This window comes from Dermacentor albipictus, chromosome 2 (assembly GCF_038994185.2).
Source record: "Dermacentor albipictus isolate Rhodes 1998 colony chromosome 2, USDA_Dalb.pri_finalv2, whole genome shotgun sequence".
NCBI lineage: Eukaryota > Metazoa > Arthropoda > Arachnida > Ixodida > Ixodidae > Dermacentor > Dermacentor albipictus.
In genome coordinates this window covers 82,891,092-82,908,859 of record NC_091822.1, presented here as the reverse complement: position 1 = coordinate 82,908,859, position 17,768 = coordinate 82,891,092, and the positions used below count along the sequence as shown (strand labels likewise).

At 45.9% G+C, this 17,768-nt stretch overlaps 1 protein-coding gene across 3 annotated transcripts in view; it reads left to right on the top strand.

Moving 5' to 3' along the window:
- LOC135895845 (carboxypeptidase Q-like) overlaps positions 1-17,768 on the top strand; it is a 44,974-nt gene that overhangs the window by 16,302 nt on the left and 10,904 nt on the right. The window contains exon 2 of one of the 3 annotated variants that reach the window (XM_070532953.1): positions 14,744-14,799. The exons of the other annotated variants lie outside the window; for them this stretch is intronic. The gene's annotated coding sequence lies outside the window, so the exon portion shown is untranslated. The remainder of the gene's footprint in view (positions 1-14,743; positions 14,800-17,768) is intronic. 3 annotated transcript variants of the gene reach the window in all.

Sequence of the window (17,768 nt, the reverse complement as noted above, 5' to 3'; positions counted from 1 at the left end):
CGAGAAGGACCGATTCTATATTGTCCTCTACGTTTATTGCTCTGATCTCTGTGCATTTTCATAAGGTGTGCGCCATGTCTATGTGTTCGTGCTTGCAGAGCTTGCAGCTCGCTTCTAGGTATTGTCTGGAAGTTATTCTGTTTAAGTATGCTGGGTTTCGGAAGGTTCTAGTTTGCAACCTTCTTCAATCTGTTTCTTAGGACCTGTCGGGTTTTTTGTGTGCTTGTAGGTAGGTTTCTTTTTGTTCCGCATAGCGTGTCAGCAGGTTGTGGTACGTGACCAGTCTATCCCTATTGTCTTGTATCGCAACACGGTCGTCGTCATAGCCTCCGTGTTCTCTATCGCCTCCGCCGCAGTGCTCCCTACTTCCGCGGAGATGCGGGGTATTAAGCCGGCACTGTCCGAGCCGCGGTGGGTTGGTTCCCGTACGGCTCGGTGGACCTTCTAGATAAGGCTGGGAGGTGTACTCGAGTCCTCTGTGGTTACTTCCCCCATCTGTGTCGAGATCCATCTGAGGTATTTGGGCGTGTTTGCTATTCTTGAAGTTTTCTGCTCTTCGGTTCAGGATTTTGGGCACCTCGAAGGGATCGCAGCCCTTTGTGAAGTTACTAATGGCCATCTTGGAGTCGCTGATTATTATTCTGTCTTGTTGCCCACCGTTTATTACAGCCAATGCGATTGCCGTTTCTTCCACTGTCTCCGACGATCTGGTCCTTACAGAGCCCGCCTTCATGGTCTTTCCTTTCGTGTCTACAACCGCCATTGCGAAGAGGGCGGTACCCTCGCCGCAGCCGAAACCACCATTGTCGTCCAGGTTTTTAGGATACCGAGCGGGCCTGAGCGGCCGCGACGTCCATCGCTCCCACGATCCCCTGGTACCATGGCTGGCCGGTCTAAATAAACCGCGGCTACAGCGGCTACCTATTCGTGCCGCCTCCCACAGACTAAAATGATTGTTTTGAAGCTGTCTATTGAGTGTATCGAAGTAAGTGCACACACCCAGATGACCCTCCACAATTCTTAAGCGCTGGTTGATAGGCCCTGCTGAGATCAGTCTCTTGGGAATAGTTCCCGGCAGTGGGAAAGTGTTACGACTACAATAAAAGATGAAAAAGCATTGTAGATATAAGTTATTATTGTACAGGTTTATCCACTCTTATTTAAAATTTTTTGTGTCCAAGGTGACACAACTTCTATATTTCATTTATTTTGCCTGCGTAATGTGCCTGATGCGACGCATAGGACAGTCACCTATGAATGACAGATTGGTCTGAGCGCATTCAGGTGAAATGTATCCTTCTATAAGAGGTCGAATATAAAATATGGTGTTTTGCCTAACAGTAAGCGACTTTCCACAATCGTTACCGATAATTAGTAGACCACAAGAAAAATAATACGCTTAATATTCTTAGCGATCGGCCGTCCCGCCAGAAATTGCAACATTTTCTACATTAGTTGAACGCACAGACATGCATTCCACCATTCCACCACCATTCAACCCCCCATCGCGTCCGTACACTTCGCTTCACACTGTCTGGGTGCAAAGGATATGGCAGAACACAGCAGTGCGGTAGACACCACCAGGAAATACACCATTATTTTTTTTTCTGTAATACGGCTGACGCCATTTCCGAAGAAACGTTTGTAACTTGGACTAACACAAGCGGCCGGAGGATACACATATGGGTGCAATATTTCACTTAGGTATCATAAATCTGACCACATTTGCGGAGGCGTAGCCGTAGATAACGAAGGATCCAGCTTTCAGGGACTCTGGCTAATCAGCGCTCCTGGCGGCTGCTGCTGGAAACTCCCCCTTTTGAATGTGTCGGGCTCATTTTTCTTTGATAAACAATCGTCGAGTCTACAAAGGGAGCCGAAAGGCACATTCTGCTTCAAATTCCGCAAACTGCTTCCAGCGACCTCGAAATTCCAGAAATACCTACAAGGAGTTGGCATGCGGGTGTTCGTGTAGCATAATTATTCAAAAGCGCATCACTACGCGCCCGCTGAAAGTCTTCCCAGTAATACTAAGTGTATGTGCGAAAAGTCTCCGTCTACGTATGACTCGTCGTTTTATCCAATTCAGCAAAGAGCGTCATGAAAAATTTAAGTAATATATAAGCAATAAACTCAACCGTCCGGGCCTATTCGCCTGAGTGAAGTGTAATGGTGAACAGGCGCGATCGCGGCGTCGAGTTTTATGTACTCGTGCTGCAAGTGCCACTGTACCTGTGCGTCCTAACACTGTTTTTCTTTTTATTATTTTTTATGTTGTAAACTGCTATCAACACCGCTGTGGTGAATAAATGAGTTTTAGCAATCCATATTGCTGTGTGCCCTGTTAAATTTTGTTATATAGAAAGAGTGTCGAAAGCAGCGTTTGCTGGCAGGCATGACATTCGACGCACCAGCGCGAAGATTTCTCTTAGAGCATTTTTTGTTTATGCTGAAAAGAATACGTACCAATATTTTCTTGTCCCTAAGTGGCTTCGCTTTGTTTTCGACACACGAGACGGGTTCCGTTTCAACATTTGAAAGCCCTCACAGTAGTTTGCTACCAGGCACGAATGAGTTTGGGGCACAAAGGCTTACGTTTATGGCTTCTAGGCTTACGTTTATATTTCCTAACATCATGCACTTATCTGTCCCCTTTTACTCGGTTAAAGTCATTTCTATGCATAGTTATTGGGTTGGTTTGGCAAAGACTGCTATGTCCCTTAGTTTTCCGTTTGTACGCTACACCGCCCACCTGCTGCATTAAGCTGTAACGTTCCCAGCGAACATTTCATTGCGCATAGACTATCTCGGAATGAGGGTGCTTAGAACATCAATATTGTCCCTGACGTCAGTGAGAAGGTAAGGTTCATTCTATGCCACCATTCGTGTGCGCGGGTGCATCGCTTCCAAGTCATTTGATTAGTGCCCTCCTTTGCCAATTTGTATTCGCCTATGCTACGGTCAGAGTACATGCGCCATCAAAAGTCTCAATTTCGCTTATTGTAACGTGCGAAAAGGGTAAATCATCAATTACAGACCTGGTAATCTTGAGCTATGGTTTCAATATATTTGAAAAAAGAATGCTTCCACACGGATACTCAAAGCCTTTCTTCCTTGCTGTTTCAGCATCTTTACCGACACTTAGACAGCAGCCCTGTCCCTGGCTTACGTGTCTACCCGCATTCCCACTAGCCATCTTGAATGCAGATGGAGAGATAAGGAAAATAAAAGGTGTAGCAACAGGATTTCTGTCTTACAGTGACGAGATGGGAAGACGGGTGTTTCATTTTCATTAGTTATGCAGGTGAATTGTATGGGACTCAACTTTCTGAACATTGCCACAAAAGCCGAGATTCTTTCTTCTGAATGGTCATAAATACAACAATAACGAAAGAGAAAGGATTTAGGGTATACAAAAGCAGGAAAGATGACCAAAAGTAGTTCGGTCTGGCTAGCCTGCACGAGAGAAAAGGGGTACAGAGATATAGAGCACAAGGAAAGATAAAGGGAGAGGAGCATGACAAACCACACTGCGCATGCTATACTGCAGTAGCAGGCAGCTTTCCTAAAAAAATGTCATGTAAGCCCATAGACTTCGGGGACTTGAACAGCGATAATACAATTTTCTGCATGGAGTTCCCTTAGGAACACTGGCGTAGAACTTTGTGGTATGATACTAAACAATTCTCCAGTGTATACAGCATTGTTCACGTCAGTCCCTTGACTCAGGACGGGCAAATGACGATATAAATGTGTGGATAGCTCGTCTAAGCTATGTTCATAGGTTGTCGTGTCATTCATCTCATTCCAAAGATTGAGTAAATGCAGTGCTGAGCCACATAATCTATTCGCCAGTGGGTAAAATAGGTGGTAGGCGTAGCGGTAGTTCTGGGTGCAACGACCTGAAACGACGCATGGTAAAAACGTTCGAGTTCCACAGGTGCAATGCACATTCACGGAACATCTGTAGCGTAGCTCAGCTGCAGCGTCAGATAGCGAAAGCGAGTCAAAGCAGATTGAGCGCTCTCATGTTCAGATCAGGAGGTTTCGTCGGCAGGGTCATTCCCTTTAATATCGCGGGGTGCCGCAAGCAACTGAAAAAGTATATTGTGTTATTTGTCACGGTGTAGATGATCTTTCAGACTAGTCGTTAAATAAGTCCGTGTGCACTGTGTTTCCTGTGCTTTGGGGAGCTGCCTTAGAGTCGCACAGAAGTTTGCATTGTTGGGGTGCCTCATCACTAATGAATGCAAGTGCAGCATGGACTCCAAGGCGTTCTGCAGCCAGGGATGTGGTTACACAAGGTCATGTCTTCAGTTTATTTCAGCAGATATTGCCGAAACGATGACTGCAGCCGCAGCGTTGTCTAACTACACCAAATCATCTCTGTACATATGTTGCCGCGTTCTGGGTGCACATTGCGCATACCTTGTAATGTTGCTTGCTGTAAAGCTTGCAACGGTGCTCGATATTTCTTCTTAATCGTCGGGATGGCGAGTTGTAGTTGAGGCTAGTGTAGAAGTTGCTGGCAGTCGTGTTATTAGAGAGTTCAAATCCAAAGAGATGAACGGCGCAGAACGCGGAGAGCAGTACACGGATGAATGAATTTGGTCAAAAGTTCTGAATAAAGGCCCATATTTCGTGCTCAGCACAGCTTCCAAAAATATATATACGGAGTAGCGAGTGCTCCTGATTATGTAAACGGAACAAAATGAATACCTACATTTAGCTTTTATTATCGCTATCATTTCACCTTCCTGCCTTCACTTATTGGTGCTGGCAGCCTAAATTATTTGAAACAACGCGGGCTGAGCATATTACAGTGTTTTTTTATTCTTTTTCATCTTGTAGCTTAAGTCACATTGTATATTTTGAAATGAAAGCATAGTAAAGGAAAGACACCAACCCTGTGCTCTCTTGCAGATTCACAACGCAGTTTCTAGCGAAGGTGTTTATTTCGAGCACTTGCAACAAGAAATAGAGTTGCCTGTAATGAACTCGCGTCCTTTAAAATGTTGACCTTATATGATTAGTCCCGTTGAAACCCTGCCACTATCGAATATATTCGGACACTTGCTACATACTTTTCACGAAGGCAGTAATTCCCTCATCGAGAGGGCATTGATCATAATGATCCCCCAATTTTCTCTAGATGTGATCTTGCCAAAAGTAATTGCCCCAGGGCTGCAGGGTAAATTGTGTATTTCTTTCGCAAATGCAGCCATAACGCTCTTGATAGTTCTTGTACGTAATTTACTGCTAATGCCGCGTTATTTCTTCACACATTTTAAACTTCGCCTACACATTATCCATGACCTGCGCTTCATTTTAAAGAAGTGTGATCAAGATACCTTTTTAGCTCATTGGGGAAGCGGCAGAGCCTGCTATGAACCTCGTATAATGCATAAAAAGGATAAGCTTCGGCGGGTCCAGTATTTATTGCAACGCTTCTAAGTGTGACACGACCGATATTTCGTCGACAGATATTGCACTTAACGTGGCCTCGTTTCCAGCGTACGTAGAGTTGCTGTAGCGTAGAGTTATCTTGGAACGTTGGTAAAAGAAAAACTGTCCTATTTCACCCCCGTCACAGGCAAACCCAAATGCCACACATTGTGTTAAACGACACGACTATCGAAATAGTAAAGACCTTTCAATCACTAGGTGTATACTTTTCAGAAAATATGACATGGGATGAACACGTGAAGTATATGGTTATAATACCAAGTGATATATCAAAAGTATTGCAAACATGGCTACTGAGGGTTTACTCGCATAATTCACCATGCCATAGCCGAGACCTCTACACTAATTATTCTAGGAACGCATGAACGTCTTGCAGATAGTGCAGCCCTCATGAAACAGCGGCACACTGTCCACTGCTGTGCTGCTTTTATGATCAAATCTACGGCCTGTGCAATCATGTATTGGTGGAATGCGGTCCTGCTGCAGTGCTGTAGCATTTAGTGTTCCCTAACGGCTAAACAATGCGTGTTATGATGACACACCTATGTGTAATTAAGTGCGATATTTACAGTCGCCTTCTCGTGTGGAAATTGCACTAAAATAGAAATGTCAAACGTGTTTAGGTATGTGTGGGCGGCAAAAAACATACACTTGTCTGTGTTCGTACATCGCGCGTCAAAATGCGGAGCTCCTTCAGATGCAAAAGACAGGGCTCTATTGGCAAAAAAAGAAAAGCAGCCACTTGTAACCATAAGTGTAAAAAAAAAGAGATTGGCAGCACGTGACTTCACTTCAAATGAAGTCTGAGCCTGTAACCGTGTTGATGCTACACCCATCGCAGTATCCCAATGGCTAAGGCGTTGCGCTGCTGAGCTCTGGAGGTTACCGGTTCGATCACGGCCGCGTCGCTGCACTTCAATGATAATGAAAAAAACAAACATGCTTGTGTACTAAAATGTACAGGGCAGCGCCTCTCGCACGACAGCGAACGCTTCTCGAGCAGTACGGGACAGGCTCACCAGATACAAAGACATAACCAGTGCATATTTGAACGCCAGAAGGATATACCCACCGCCGAGTCCCAGATTGAACAGGAGGCAGGCCGTCGCATGGCGACAACTCCAGACGAACACCTTGCCTAATCCATTCCGTCTGAAACGTATCTTCCCAGTTATGCATCAGGACGACACGTGCAAATTGTGCCAGGAAGGACCATCAACACTCAAACAGATGCTGTGGGAGTACAATGTAGTTATAGAAGGGATGGCAGTTACTCCGGAAACCCTGTCGTCGAGGTGGGCCGCCGCTCTGCGCAGCTCAGACTTCGGAATCCAGATGTGGGCAGTTCAGCAAGCCCGTGAGGTGGCGTTGAGGCAGGGCCTTGACGTTCCCCCGTGGGAGACCTGAGCCCGGGTCGCGTAAACCTTGCCGGACGTACAAGAAAGTTGTATCCATCCATCCATCCCTCCATCCACCTCCTTCTCTCTGGCTGCGCCATCACGTGCCCAGTTACGCTTGCACTAGGCACTGTTTTAGTAAACGAGAACCGTGGAGTAGCCATGCATGCGTCAGGGAAGCGTGCGCGCCTAGCACCCCGGAGGCCTGGGTTTGATTCCCACCCAGACCGAAATTAACCAAATTTTCTTTTCAAAGCCATTAATTTTACTTTGTTTACAGAAACCTCCGTGGGAAATTTTACGCCACTCCAAGTGTTTTGCGAAGCGTTTTTATTCTTTGCATGGTCGGTCATTTTGGGTATCATCTTTCGGTGCCGCCTACTACGCCGATGGATTTTGCACAATGGGGAATATGGGGCGCGCTCTTCGTTACGGCTGTATTTCATCCCCCGCAGTGCTCTGCGTTCATTCTTTCGTGCTTCGTTGTCCTCGTTCACTTGGTTAAAAGGGACGTCGACGCTTGCCGCAGGAATTGGTGCCTGCGCTATAAAAAGTCGGCGCTGGTGAGCTTCAAACCTGCGACACCACGCTAAGCCTCGCCGACTGGGCTAAACACTCACGCTTGCTGAAGGTGAATATATCTGAACGGTATGAATGCGTTGTGCCGGTAGCACAAGACAAATGTCAAAAGATAACAGTTTCTATGAAGGCTTTGTTCAAAGATTTGGCGATGGTGGAATAATAGCCATCTCTAGGATCATGTATAGAGCCGACTTGGAGCATTGTAGATATCATGAAAATTTCAACTCTGCTAAAATTTTACGCCAAGCACGCCACATGCCCGATGTGTTTCGGTGGTCGCAGGATGTGACTTCCATTGGGGCGTTCCTTCTCCGACCGATGTCACCGACCGATGTCAGTGTTGCATCGCGCAACACTGACAGATGCGCAATGAGTTCATCAGGCTGATAAGTAGTGATGGGGGGTTATTTGTCTCATCACGGTTGATAATGGTTCGACGCGGGTGGATAAGGTGCTAAAGGCGGTAAGGGCTCGCAATTATCCGAGCAATTCTGATAATGCTGATTAGGACCAATAAGGGTTAATAAGAGTCGGATCGATACTGATAAGGTTAATAAGGATCATGTCCCATGCGGTTGATAACGACCGATGAGCGTTGAGAAGGGTCGAACCGAATCTGATGATAATAACCGATAAGGGTTGATAAAGGCTGGATCTATTCCGATAAGGTTGCTAACTATCACTAAGGGATGATAAGGATTTATACTGGTCGGATCAATATTGATAATATTTATAATTCCGCCGGCCTGCGTGTAGATTAGCAAGTGTCACATATTAAAGCTATTCCAGTGGAGCTTCTGCAGTAATTATTCTTATTCAGTTTACTTCAGTTTGATTAACATTATTTGGAACATTATTTGGTTCATTGTGCGAATCCACCGTCACCATAAAGACGTTGCAAGGAAAACAGCGCACAAATTACGTCCACTTCGGCTAAGTAAAAAAATTTTGACAGAGACACTTAAGAACACTTCGTGCGGGAATGCGAAAACATGGTACCGTTTGTCGACCTCGGAACGTCATGAACGCGCTCACAGCACGCATGCACGCGCTCAGAACGCAAGCACTATGCACACCTTTGATCGACCAGAAACTTGAAGCACCCCGGGCCTCCGGGGTGCTTCAAGACCTAAATGTATCAAATATAGCAAGACCTAAATGTATCAAATTTTCTTTTCAAAGACATGAATTTAGTTTGTGTACAGAAACCTTCCTGAGAAATTAGACGTCAATCCGAGCATGCTTTTGAAATGTTCTTACCACTTTGTGCAGTCGACCATCTTTAGTACCATCTTTTGGTCTCGCCGACAGATTTTAAGGTAATGGGGCATATAATGCTTTGTTCGCATTAAAGGCCGCCACGGTGAGCATTCGACTCACAACCGCTGAGTAGCCGAGTGCGCTAACCCCTGTGCCACTGACGCAACAGGCGACAGGGATGAACAAGTTCGATACTGTGTAGGTGGTTTGGCTCTGCCTAACGAGTGATTCACTTGATGGCATTAATGAGCGGCTGCGGAGTGAGCACGGCGAGCTGCAGCCGCTGGCTCTGCCTTTCGCGTAGTCGGGGACCCGCCATGGTCGGCGACCACGGACGACTACGACGAGTAAGAAACAGCGCATTCGAGGTACCCGTCGGGCGACCACTGCGGCTTCCCCCTAGAGTATGAGGTGGAGTTCGCCCACGAACCCGGCGAAGAAATGTAGTGTGAGCAACATGGTGCCGCTCAGAAAAGTACTGCCATCGCTCAGAAAGGTGGTGTTACTGTGCTGAAGAGTGGTGTCATCGAGAAAGACTACTCAACGCAATGTGCGTGAAACACCGATGAAAAATCTGCAAATAAAACTCAGCTGATAGATCGCAATATGGCCAGTTTGCCATCTTGCGTTGTTGCTGCTTCATAAATAGCAACAGTTAAACTCGGGGACATAACGCAGCAGCGCTATAAACTGAGCAACGTTTCGATGCAACACTAAACTAAGCGACGTAAGCCAGCGACAAGTAAGGCTCTCTCATTTATACACCGTAAGAATTTCTTGGGCGCCCGCCTCCATAGTCTTCGTGAGAGTAGGGCTACACAATCGGCCCACATTTACATCCACTCCAATACGAAGGCATCTCTGCCCACGCCCTCCATCCCATAGCCAAGATCTTTACCTGATTTTGCCGCTCAGCAGGCGTACAAACATTCGTAAACGTGATCTGTGACTGCCATCGTTGTTACTCGGGTCTTTCTGCTGCTTCTCCCTGCGTGATTCTTCGCAAGTTGTGATATCCATGTACGACAGGTACCACTAAACATATTTTCTCTACAAGCGTGCTCCTTTTATTGACCTATTCTCCTTACATGCTCCAACGCCCATATATCACTGAACACTTAATATTATTTTGTTTTGACACTTCAAGGTCAAAGAGGGAGATCATGCCTGTGGGACGCCTTCGTGTATACACTGAGAAACGGAAGAAAGAGAGGTTGATTGTGAGACATAGGTGACAGGAGTTAGGAATAGCGTTTGGAGCAGATAAGTTGGCTGCCATAAGCTGCTCTGAAAACGCCAAACGTGCTCAATAGAAATAGAGAAAGCGGCAAATCCTACTAAATGTGGTGTTTTTGTAACAATACACAGGCTGCGGTTCCCGAACGCCAACTAGCTCTTTGAGACGAATGTGCAGACGTGCGAGAGCTTCGTAGCATTTGAAAGTTTAAATGCTTTTGTAGGTCATGGCTCCGGGTCATGCTTCTCCGCCTCCGACAGTTGCGGGGCGCCGAATTAGGCTGCGCGTCTGTTGTCCACGTGCACTGTTTCAACTTTTCAGCTCACCAGAGCTTGGCTTAGACTGGCTCTCACGGTGCTTTGGATTTGCATAACTTTAAAGCAGAAAGTCGGAGCTGTATCTGGCCACCATGGTCTAAACGAGTGGATAAGAAAGCGCAGACGCACAATGTTTTTGAAGCCACCGCCGTCAAGCTGTCGTCATTCGAAAGCTATTTTATCTAAAAAGACGCCTAAAGATCGCTCCAACGAACATTAAGCTTCTGGCCTACAAAACATCTGTGAGACCTATTTTAGAATACGCTAACACAATTTGGTTTTCTTACACAGCAACAAACATAGCTAAACTTGAAGCTGTACAAAGAAAAGCCGCAAGGTTCATTCATAGCAAATATCGTTCTACTGACTCACCTTCACGTCTCTTAGCTTCCTCAGGCCTCAACACATTATCCACGAGAGCGAAACAAGGTCGACGAAAATTTCTGTTTCAAATGCTGCACCATCACTATAAAATTGATATCACCCGGTACATTTCATATTCGCAATCTTGGATAACACAGCATCAACACGAACATACGCTAACCGAGTATTCCTTTTCTAATGACGCATTCAGGTACTCATTCTTTCCTCGAGTAATCAGAGAATGGAATGAACTTAACTCGTCATTAACAGCGACAAATTCTTTATCCCTGTTCGTTTCACAACTGGAGCTCATCACAAGAGATTAATATCGATTTCTCATGTTTGCTCCCTGTTCTCTTTATGTTAAACTAACTGCTTAGAAAAAAAATGTATACCCTTGCTTGTTTCCAAATACTTCACGTTTTTGCTTTGACTATGATATGCCCCGGTTGTTGTTCATTTTATTCGGCTTTTTAGTGTTTTGTTGTATAGCTTATCTACCTTATCTTTTGTATTTTCTTGAATATTGTTGCTTTTTCATTCTTTGTGTAACTCGCACATGTATTTATGTCGGGAAAAGAAAGTGTTCATGCCCATCTGCTAGGCTCTCGGCTGAGAGCGGCAGTATTGTAAAATAAATAAATAATAAATAATGAATTCCGTTACCGTCGTGCAGCTGTCGTAATGCAGCTGTCGATGCGCATTTGTTGCAACGCTGCCATTATTCCGCTGTCGTCATGACTGCGTCGTCACCACGCTTTCATTTCATGCGCATGTCGAAACGCTTCGACAATAGTTTGCAGTGCTACCATCAAACACCGTAAGTAGTATCAACATTATACTTCGGTAGTGCGTCTAGTGCGTCCATGAACTTTCTTCATCAGCTTCAGATTTTTTGTTTACTTTTCAATCGCCTTCGATGATTACTGCGACTAAATTTTTCAGCCTTCGCAATTCGCTGGAACGCGATCAGGGGCGCCATAGCGTAAAACTATTCCAAACTTTTCTATTCCATTTCTGCAACCGGCCCTCCGCGATTGGCCAAAACTTTTTTGGACCGCCCCCACTTCACCTGTCTATTACGCGACGTCACGAAAACCGCAATCCCTCCCCATATGATGAGACGTGTGCACGCTGATTATGCATGATTTGACCGAACAAAAGAAAAATAGTTATTTCTTATTCGACGCCTTTTCGCCATTAGCTCTCGGTTATTGGTCAAAACTTTTCGGGTTGCACACACTTCACCTGCCTGTCACGCGACGTCACAAAACCGCGAAAACTCACCGCGTCAAAGTGACGTGTACGCGTTAAAGATGCATTAATATGCCGAACAAAACTGAATTTTCTTCTGGATAGCCGCAGGTTGCCCCGTTCCGAAAGGAAGAAAAGATGGCTGCCGCCGATCGCTCAGGCACTGGCTACTCGCACGTGCCAGAGAGCATGAGTTCATTTTTGTACAATAAATCTTTCTGCGTGGCCATGTGACGTTTTTGAGCAATACGGCTTGTTTACGAACTCGCTCTGCCAACTTTTCTTTGCTGAGGATCCGTTTTAGCGGCATTCTTAAGCTTCCGTTGCATGCCGCCGCGATTTTCGACCAGCCACCTCAAGCTAAGCAAGGGGAAGCGGACCAATCGCAGACGCCGGCACCACCCTCTTCATCCGGTTATCGATTTTCAGCGCAGTGGCTCGGCCCCATCGAATCTCTTTCCAGCTGAGCGTGCTCCTCGCCTCTTGTCAGCCAATTAGATAAGACAAGCTGCTCAGTGTGGGCAATGTTATTCATTTTTCAAGCAAACGAAAGTGACCTCCTATGAACGAGGAAAGGGTTTTATTGGTGTGTTCAGACAATCCTACGGATGACCGCCCGATGCTTGCGTCGGCGGTTTCGCAAATTTGACGTCAGGAGATTGGAATAAAAATGTTTTGGAATAGTTTTACGTTATTGGACCCCAGGCCACTATTGTACCTTGTATCAAGCACATGGTAACTTAACGTTAAATGGAATAAACTATATTCCATCCCGAAGTTCATTTACCTGCCTTCTTGAAATTAAACGAGAAGGATGTTGGTAAACTATGACTCCGAATTGACAAAAAAATATTGAACCACTCACTAAGGCTTCCTTTATTTGTCACGAGGTGGAAGACAAGCTTAGGAAGGACCCAGGCCAGCCAGGCACTGTTTGAGGGAGTGTGGCAAAAGTCGCATGCTGTTTTTCGCAAAGGCGCGCTGTAACTGGTGGTCCAAACATCCTCGTTTCCGTAGCGTCCGCGTCCGTGAAGATCTCGCTGCTCTGGGTGTCTGAAAAGTAAGATAAACGTTTTCGGCCCGGATTTTTCTCGAAGCACATTCCGTTCAGTGAGACAAGATGTAAGTGGAGTCAAGGTGGTGTGTGAGCTTCAAAATTGAGTGCTGGGTCTGTGAGCTACGGGTGTGAGCGCCATCCAGCAAAACAGGCCACCACGCAATCACAGCGCCGATCTTCGTCGACTTCTTCAACTAAAATCCCCAGATTTATTGCTCTTGTTTAAGTAGCGGCATCTCCTCTCACGCAGCTGGCGTCGGCCGCCATGTTCGTGCTAACCTCCTGAAGCAGCGTACCCGCGTAGGTAGCATCCGACCATCAACAGCAGCTGCTGCACCACACGAGGGAAATACAAGCTTCAGGCATGGGCCCAGACAATCAAATACGAACCCAAAAGTGGCTAAGTATGGCTCTCTTCAGGCCAAACGCGAAATTTTTCGCCGTAATTGTGGGCCGAAGTGGCTGAGGGTGTCCATCCTCAACTCATCTTTACGGCGACGCCTGCCACGTTGCTGTGGTCGCACCGACCACAGAAAATCCTTCGCACAAGGAAAAGACACAAAAATAAACGCGCACAGAATCACAGCTCACTATAATGCCTCTTCAGCCGACCCTGAAGTTCGCTCGCTGCAGCGTGCAAGCGACTGCGGGGGGAACAGCGTTAGGAAGAACATGGATGGCGGAAATGACCACCGCTCAATAAGATTCATCGGCAGGGCTTCAAAGCGCGTCGCTACTTAAACAAAAAGCAAAAAAAAAAATATGTAGGGACATTGTATTCAACGTGATACAATAACTGCAGGGCGTGTCTGCTTTGGTGATACTACTGAAGAAGTCTTGTATGTTTCGTTTTGAGGCACATCAGCAGCGCACACTTCCCGTGACTCGTCACAATGCTAGTTCGAAGCTCGCGCCTATCTACTCCGGGGAGGTCATTGAAAATGCAAAAGGAGATGGCACATCAAAGTGACTGCACTTCCAGCGTCCAGAACGCGACGTCGGGACCTCTTCTATTGTGTTTCTTTCCACGGTGACTAGTCACGTGGGGCTGGTATGTGTATAAAAATGGGAAATTAAGTCAAGATAGATGGACAAAATAATAAGAAAGTGTGTATGAAAACCTAATGTGCACAAGCTCGCCTTGTTTTCCAACTCACCGGTTGCAGCGGCCTCTTTGATATTATTCTTCTACGCGGTCGCCTAGCTAGTGGGGACGAATGTAAAAATGCTCCTCTACCGTACTTTGTGGGCACGTTAAGGAGAACCACGTAGTTACAATTAATCCGGAGGCCTCCGCAATGGCGTCTCTCACAGTTCCTATGAATCCTGCCACATACCCATAGGCACTTTAACGACCGCCAATAAATTCAATCTTGTGCAACTCGTTCTTGACCTCGTGCTTCTCTACGCGGTTATTGCAAATGCGGTACGACCCACACAGCTCACCGCAGTTTCGAAGCACTATTGCACGCAGCTTTTCTTTCTTTCTCGATCGATTATTTTTTGTGCTTGTTGCGTTCTGCTTGCGCTCTCCACCTCGGGGCGGTAATCAGTGATCGCCCTTGGAAGAATCGTGGCAGGAAGGCTCGTTGCGTGACTCGAATAAGCAATTTCGTGGCCTGTGTTCATGGCACGGCGAGCAGTTTCTGCCTAGAATGAGAAAAAAAAATTATTTCAAATCACTGTGCTGCGAAGACACGCGCAGTATAGTTCTCCTCGCGTGCACCCGTGTCGGTTTACAAGTGCACCCACGTGACTGCCTGCTCTACGTGCACAAATCACTTTCTTCTTCTTTGGATTCTGCATGCAGAACTTGCACGCGGCGTTCTCTGCAGCATTGGAAGCCGGCCCAGTGACACTTTTGAAGTAGGTGACCTTTCTTTTTTGAACCTCGCTCGTTTTATTTCCGATTGGCTACGGTTTCCTCTGTGTGTTTTGCAAGGATGTTCAGTGTGCGTCTAGCACGGCCCACATAATGCGCTAGCCCCAGGTCGTCCAAATTTCATTTATTTAGCTGCTACACGATTGCTGTAGTGCCCTCACTTTTATTGTTGTGGCGGTGCATGGCACTGTTCTTGTCAGTGTCAAGAGCTGCCAGTTGGCACGTCCGACAATGTTTCGAATTTTCTTTTGTCGTACTATACTGCAAATTAAATCAAGAAAGATGCAGTAGTTGCCTGGCTGACACAAATTCAAGTGCAGATAGACATGCTGTGAATTATCAGGGTCTGCAAGATAACTTCTTCTTGGGGGAGTTGGTGTCTGCTGAACTACATGTTGTTGTGGCGCAAAAAAAACTAGAAAAGGAGATTCTAAAGGACAGAAAGAAGGGAAAGAAATACGACACTAGATTTCCAATTGTTTATTAGGCACGAAGCTTGCTACATATATACCGCGCACACTCTCGACATCAAGGGCAGCAAAGAACAAGCGACAGGTCATCTTGCTTGCGTCAAGTCCAACAATTTCATTTCCGAATCATGTAACGAAACAGATGTTTCATAGCACATGCTTGACCGCTGATGTGAATGTTACATGTCTCTAGCAGTTGCCGCGCGGTTCTATCTCTACTCCTACCTGGAATTCTTACCTCAGAAAAACGTGGCTTACAACAGCACGACCTGAAATGCGTAGAGAATGGGAATTCATAGCCTTTTTTTTTTCAATTGTATGCGTGTTCCCTCATTCGGTCGTTCACACAACGGCCAGTCTGCCCAACGTAGGTCTTCCCCCAACTTGCGGCATCTGGTAAACCACAGCAGTGGAACAATATTCCACCTAGCGCTTTGCGTGCCTGACTTCGCACGTTTGCACTGCACACCTTGTGATTAGGGGGCATAGGCGAACCAGTTTGTTCGGGCTGGAAAATACAGCAGGTACCCCCATGCCTCTTCGCCACCTTCTTGAGGTTCTGGCTCACCTTGTGGTTATAAGGTACCACCTGGATCTTTCTTCAGGGATCCTGCTCACCTCGCTGACTCCACTTGGAATTATTTCTACGTTTGAGCTTCTGCAGCAAGGTTTGTGCCACCGAGGTGATGACCGAACGAAGAAATCAGGCATTTAAAAGCCGCTGGACCTGACGCTCGATGGAGCTGGTGAACACACGTCCTTCTAAGCGCGGACCCTAGGCAGAGTGTCGCTATACGTCTTTTAACAATTTTCCAGTAGACAGATTCCCATGGGCAGGAGTCGTTTTTGCGCTGACAGACAATAGCGTCAAAAAGCATGCTCATATAAAAACCTGATGCCTGAATCTAAAAAAAAGAAACTGCAACTGATCATAAGTTGGAGGAACATGCGTAAAAGATAGGCCTTGACCATGGAGTTTAAAAAGATCCAATAACTTGTTAATTTCGTCACGGCAAGTTAAAAAATACTGTTGGTCCATCGTAAAAGAAAGTATTCGACGTACCTAAAAACTCTTAACACAGGTGTGCCCTTTAAGGCAGTCGTCGAGATTCTTATACATTACAAAAGAAATACGTGACATAATAAAGGTACTGCGCATGAACCAATACAAAGGGCCTTTTTTTTGCAAGAACAGGTGGTTGTCAAAAAGGATAAAAGCGCTACTCAGATGGGGTGTCCAGTAAGGCTAAAAATGACAAGAACTCAGACCAACACCGTTCTGAAACTCGGGTTCACCTCTGTCATTAACACATGTCTTTAGAGCAGCAAACAATTCACGGTGCGGTATGGAATAAACCAGGTCTTCTGTATAATAGTGAACGACAAGCAAACATTGTTGTCACGAAAAAAGGATGTGATTGCATCCGAGTTAGGAACAAGCAGTGGGTCTTTCACTTCCAGATTCTTAAGGCACCTTAACAGGGACTTCCTGACCTGAAGTTTTCATGCGTCACGTTCACTGACAATAGCCCTGAACGATACATCTGTTTTGTGCGCTTTTGCACTGAAGAAAACTGTGGGGGAGCCTTTCTTGCTTTTTTTTGCTAAAGTATTTAAAGTGATATCTTTACAACAACGCAAAAAGTCTTTTCTCACGCGCGGCACCCGAGTTTCTTGGGGCGCAAAATTTTGGTTTACGGCCAGACGCGCTTTTGCTTGACAGGTATTTTCGGACAGGATGACAAACCCCCTTCCTTTTCGGCTTGCAAGAGAAACAAATCTTTGGCTTTAATATAGGTGACAATACTTTGCATGGGGGATATCTTGGCGCTTACGATTCGCAGCAAACTTCTGCAAGGAATGCGCACCTTCAAGCAAACACCTCTCACGTTGTTTTGCATCTGCTTTTCCTGTCATGGAATGATTCATTGCTCCCAAGTCCTGCACTGAAGTCGTTGGTTGAAGTCCATATTTAGATCCTTTTCGTACTTTTCGATCTTTTTCGTAATCATAACTTTGCTTTCTAGGGAAAAATATACGGAGTCGTTCCAATTATCACTACTTCTCCCAAGTAAACCGCGTAAATATAAATGCTTAAACAATGATAATATTATACGCGGCCCCATAATGTGTTCGACTCAGTTACTGCTAGCCAAGATAGGCGATGAAGAGAAGACAGAACTTTATCCATTGTCTGCGGCACCGATACATATAGGCGTATAAAAACGCACCTGGGAGCCGTAACTCTCCCAAGTTGCAGAATAACGTTTTGCGTCACTGGTCTGTCACTCTTTCATAAATGTGTGTTGCTCACGAGGTAGCGGAAAAGAGTATCACGTTCCGGAATCTCTCAACTTCTTTTGCCGGAATGTCGCGGCACGCATCCTTTAGTGAATGCGGCTATTGGTACAGCCTCATAAAGGCATTCCGCAACAGTGCAGAGGCAGGGGATGCGATGGACACAAGTAGGTAAGAATTGAAAA